This window comes from Oryctolagus cuniculus, chromosome 19 (genome assembly GCF_964237555.1).
Source record: "Oryctolagus cuniculus chromosome 19, mOryCun1.1, whole genome shotgun sequence".
NCBI lineage: Eukaryota > Metazoa > Chordata > Mammalia > Lagomorpha > Leporidae > Oryctolagus > Oryctolagus cuniculus.
Window position 1 is genome coordinate 8,103,266 of NC_091450.1, and position 6,000 is coordinate 8,109,265.

Sequence of the window (6,000 nt, forward strand, 5' to 3'; positions counted from 1 at the left end):
AGCCACTGGGTTAATTTCCAGGTCTCTTGTGTTATTTTCTGGATTTATAGTTCTCCTTAGTGGATAGGAGCTGAGAAAATGGATCTGGTCATCCAGGGAGGAAGTTCCTTCTCTCAGGCTTTAATTCCTGTTTTTTCCTAATTTGCTAAGATAGTTTATTTCAATTTGCCTTGAAGCTTCTCCAACACAGCAGTTATAACATTGACTGGTAAGCCCAAATAGATGGTTGTATATGTGTCATTGCCCCACTGAATTCTAATTCTGCCTCTGTGATATCCAGTGATTCCCTAATTTCATGAAAAAGCTCCTGGAGAATATGCTCGGTTACATTGTCTTTAGGACTGTAGTTATATGGGAAGACATACCATGTCAAATGTGCATATCCCAGTCAAATCATTATATTAACTGGGAATATGGAGAATCTGCTTATCATCAGAAGCAACTAGATCTGAGATGGCTCCAAAATTTTAAGAAGTATATTTGTAGCAGTTATAAAACGATAAGGTTCTGAATACCTAAATACAGGTTCTTTTTACTTCTAAATTAGATTTTGAAATGCTGAAATTATTTTAATTATGATATTAATAATTTTACATCTGAGAGAGCAGGGACCATTGTCTTTGCACAGTGTGCACAATGGTGGCCATATAATTGGTTCTAAAACTTGGGTTGATGAAATGAAATCCTGTTTGTCCCTGTGTTTTAAAAAATGTAAAATTCCCAAATCTGCAGGTATTGTGCTTTGTACTTTGGTTCTTACAGTATGTGGGGAATTCAGTCTTCATTCCTTCTGGTCGGCAGTAACTAGTGTTAACATCCAAGGGTCATTCCTTGGGCTTCTTATGAGATGCTGACCAGTGACTACTCAGAAACAACCCTTTGGTGGAAATCATCGTTGATGTTCCCATTTCCTCATTATCCTCTCTTGCTGTTCCTTTTAGTCCTGATTGTTCAAATCCAGAAGTTGAAATGACCCCATATTAAGTCTAGGTGTTCATTCTTACTGGTCTTTCCTTTCTTATCTCTGTACCGTGTTTCATGAGGGTCTTGGATTTTTCTCCCATCTTTAGCTAGACCTGCTTATATAGCCCATGGTTTTCTCCTTTTGGCTGTTCTCAAACTTAGTTCCTTGATTCCAATAATTCTCTTCCCTCACACACAACAAACCAAGAAAAATCTGTTCTTTCATTTTCTCATGTTTGCTATCCACAAATGTTCTCTGATAACAGCATCTCAAGGGTGGCTGGTCCCTACACCCTTCTCAAGGCCACATGAATATCTGATTCTTTTGCTTTTGCTTCCATGTCTCTCAATTCAGTCACCTTTTCCACACCTCTGCTCCTGTGATCACCATAAAACTTCATCATCTCCCACAAGAATCCTAGGCTATCAGCTACTAGTGCACTCCCAGCTGCAGGTGAGCGGTTCTATCTGACCACTAGTCCATCTTTGTTCCCTCTTTTCCTCTGGCCTGGGAATCCCTCTCTCCCTTTACCTTCTTTTAGGAGGATGCCCAAGCCTTCCAAGCCAACAGTGATTTTCTGCCTCTCTTGAAGTAAATCACCTTGTATGGCCCCCAAAGAGCTTGAAGCCTGCAGGCATGCAAACCTGCATCTTATGTGGTTGCAGATAGTGAGCTGGGAAGTTGGATGTACTGCTATTTACTAGCCACACTTGTGGATCACTCTTTGAATCTCTGTTTCATTAAGTCATAAAATTGGAATGATTTCTTCCTACTTTCTCAAGTGATTGTTGTAATAATCAAAAGAACTAAAGTTTGGGAAAAATACTTTGAAACCCTAAATTTTTTTTTTTTGAGTACTAGTTACTTTGCTTTTACTTTTTTTTTTATCTTTTATTTAATGAATATAAATTTCCAAAGTACGACTCATGGGTTACAATGGCTTCCCCCCCCATACCGTCCCTCCCACCCACAACCCTCCCCTTTCCCACTCCCTCTCCCCTTCCATTCACATCAAGATTCATTTTCGATTATCTTAATATACAGAAGATCAGCTTAGTATACCTTAAGTAAGGATTTCAACAGTTTGCTCCCACACAGAAACATAAAGTGAAAAATAATAGATGATTTTTTTAAAATGATGATGAAATCAGATCAGACCTATTGTCATGTTTAATCCCAGTGAGAGTCAAGTTGGGAATTGATAATTTCTTTTTTTTTCTTTACAGAAGATCAGTTTAGTGTACATTAAGTAAAGATTTCAATCGTTTGCACCCCCATAGAAACACAAAGTGAAATATACTGTTTGAGTACTTGTTATAGCATTAAGCCTCAATGTACAGCACATTAAGGACAGAGATCCTACATGAGGAGTAAGTGCACAGTGACTCCTGTTGTTGACTTTACAAATTGACACTCCTGTTTATGGCATCAGTAATCTCCCTATGCACCAGTCATGAGTTTCCAAGGCTATGGAAGCCCCTTGAGTTCTCCGACTCTTATCTTGTTTAGACACGGTCATAGTCAAAGTGGAGGTTCTCTCCTCCCTTCAGAGAAAGGCACCTCCCTCTTTGAAGACCTGTTCTTTCCACTGGGATCTCACTCACAGAGATCTTTTTGCCAGAGTGTCTTGGCTTTCCATGCCTGAAATACTCTCATGGGCTTTTCAGCCAGATCTGAATGCCTTTAGGGCTGATTCTGAGGCCAGAGTGCTATTTAGGACATCTGCCATTCTATGAGTCTGCTGAGTATCTCACTTCCCATGTTGGATCACTCTCCCCTTTATTTATTCTATCGGTTAGTGTTAGCAGGTACTAGACTTGTTTATGTGCTCCCTTTGACTCTTAGTCCTTTCATTATGATCAATTGTGAACTGAAATTGATCACTTGGAATAGTGAGATGGCATTGGCACATGCCACCTTGATGGGATTGAACTGGAATCCCCTGGTATGTTTCCAACTCTACCAATTGGGGCAAGTCAGCCCGAGCATGCCCCAAATTATACATCTCTTCCCTCTCTTATTCCCACTCTTATGTTTAACAGGGATCACATTTCAGTTAATTTTCAACACTTAAGAATAACTGTGTGATAATTACAGAATTAAACAAGTCATATTAAGTAGAACAGACAAAAAAAATACTAAGAGGGATAATGTATTAAGTTGTCCATTAGCAGTCAGGGCTATGCTGATCAAGTCACCATTTCTCATAGTGTCCATTTCACTTCAGGAGGTTTCCTTTTTGGTGTTCAGTCAGTTGTCACCGATCAGGGAGAACATATGGTATTTGTCTGAAACCCTAAAATTTTTGAAATGCTTATTATTTTAAATTCTTTGACTATCCATTTCTGTCTTCCTTGCTATGAACAGTCATGTCCAACCAGAATACCAAGCTTTAAGCCTTGCATAGATAGGACAACTGCAAAGGGCTAAGGTCCTGAAGCCCCAGGATATGAGAACAGCATCGGAGCATGGAAAGGCTGCACATATTATGAATGTCCTGAGGAGCAATTTCCTTGCCTGTGCCAGGGTGTCTGGCTTATGTACAAGTCTGTATTTCGGTTCCTCAGTTGAGAACAGGTATCTTACCTAGGGTATAAAGCTCAGGCTCTCAGACGTGTGTGGTAGAGGATGATTCTCCTTAATTGTCCTGTGAGAACAACTTCACATGCATTTCTTGTTACCACCATAGCCACTGGCGAAAAGCAGACACGGGTTTAGTCTCTGCCTGCTCCACCTGCCGTCACTGGCCAGCGGTCAGTGTTATTCAGGGCTTTTCTGAAAATTATGTTCTCCTCACCTCCTTCTTGTGTTCCTTATTTCTTCCTCCCATTTTCCCCAATTTAGTATCAAAATAAACATACCGATATATTTATTAGTAACTTTAGATGTATTCAGTGCTTTATGGGTCTGAAGCCAATTTCATAAGCTTATTATTAGTTGTTCCTCATTTCTGTAAAATTCATAACCCTAGACTTTAAATAGAAGGAACTGAATGAAGTGGAAGAAATTATCATTCCTGAATACTGAACCATATTCTGGCATACCTAAATAATCTATTGCTTTTTCATGTATCCTGTTTCATGTGGGCCAATCTCATCTCTTCAAGCAGAATGTTATTTCTTTCTGAATTAGTAGACTGTATTTCATTTTTATTGAAAGGCAGAGGTAGACACACGGAGAGACAGAGATTTGCCATCTGCTGGTTCACTCTCCAAATCCCTGTAACAGGGCTGGGCAAGATCAAAGCCAGAAGCTCAGAACTCAGTCTAGGTTTGCCACATAAGTGGCAGGGATCCAAATACTTGAGTCATCATCTGCTGCCCACCACCCAGGGAATGCATTTTCGAAAAGCAGAATCAAAATTTTTTAGTTACCCTCATACCTTTAGTTACTCATACCCAAAGACTGCCTTGGAAAAAACCCAGTATCACTTGTGTGATATTTCTGTCCATCTGGGATAACCTGAGACTAAATGATGAAGAAGCATCCTACAAATCCAAAAGGAGGGGAAATTTACACTAAGTGTATCAAGAAAGACAGACTTAAGAACTCCCAAGATTAAAGGAGACTGAAGAAACAATTCGACACAACACATCATGGATTGCAAAATTCCTCCACTTTGGATTTTCTTTGGATGTAAAGGTTATTACTGAGACAGGTGATAACAACCTGAGTAAGACTGTGTATTAGATTTTGATACTAAATCAAAATTAATTTCTTGATAATTACACTATAATTATGTAAAAGAATTACTTATTTTCCAGAAACACAGATATTTAAGCATCAGAATGTAACTTATAAGCAGTTCAGAAACAAATCTATATATTTATATTAGAAAAGAAGGGACAAAGCAAATGTAGGAAAATGAAAAAATTTGGGGAATGCTGTCCAGTACTCACCTGTGCTATTCCTACAATGTTATCTAAGTCTAAAATTTCCAAATAGAATATTTCTAAAAGATTTAAAAATGATATGAACAAATTAGAATGCACAAACTATAGCAATCTGTGAATACGGATACAAACTGTTTGTATGAATACTCATACAGGCCGGCGCCGCGGCTCACTAGGCTAATCCTCTGCCTTGTGGCCCCGGCACACCGGGTTCTAGTCCCAGTTGGGGCGCCGGATTCTGTCCCAGTTGCCCCTCTTCCAGGCCAGCTCTCTGCTGTGGCCAGGGAGTGCAGTGGAGGATGGCCCAAGTGCTTGGGCCCTGCACCCCATGGGAGACCAGGAAAAGCACCTGGCTCCTGGCTCCTGCCATTGGATCAGCGAGGTGCGCAGGCCGCAGCGCGCTGGCCGCGGTGGCCATTGGAGGGTGAACCAACGGCAAAGGAAGACCTTTCTCTGCCTCTCTCTCTCACTGTCCACTCTGCCTGTCAAAAAAAAAATGAATACTCATACAAACAGATGACCAAATTGAAAGTTTGGTGAGGAACAAGGATATCTATAATGCCTCAAATAATCTTCCTCCAGAAAACTAGTTGCAAAATGAACAAGCAACATTATAGAGGAGAAAACCAGACACCACCTTTAATGAACAATGTTAACATCACCAGTAATACAACAAATAAAAACTGTAGGTCACATCATAGTGTGTAAAGAGAAAATAAATAAAAATAAAGAAAATGAAAAGAAAAAGAAAATAAATGAAAAACTGTGTGGACAGAACCTAGTCATAATGAAATGTCAAAAAAAAAAAAAAGCCAGTTGAGGCACATTCTATATGATTGGAACTTACTTTTCAAAACACTTAAGGTCCTGAAGATCAAAGAAAGACGGAGGAACTGTTCAAACCTAGAGATTCTAAGAAACACAATAGCTAAATAGCTAAATGCTGTCCCTGGATTTGAATGGGAACTTTGGAAAGAGAAGACACTGTATACAGGTAGCAAAACTTGAAAGAGTCTGAGGATTACAGGATAGAATGTATTATGTCACTTTTCCGATTTTGAAGTTTGTGTTGTAGTTATGTAGAGTATTCTTAGTCATAGGACATACATATTAAAATAATCAGGTGATGTCATCACCAGTTTA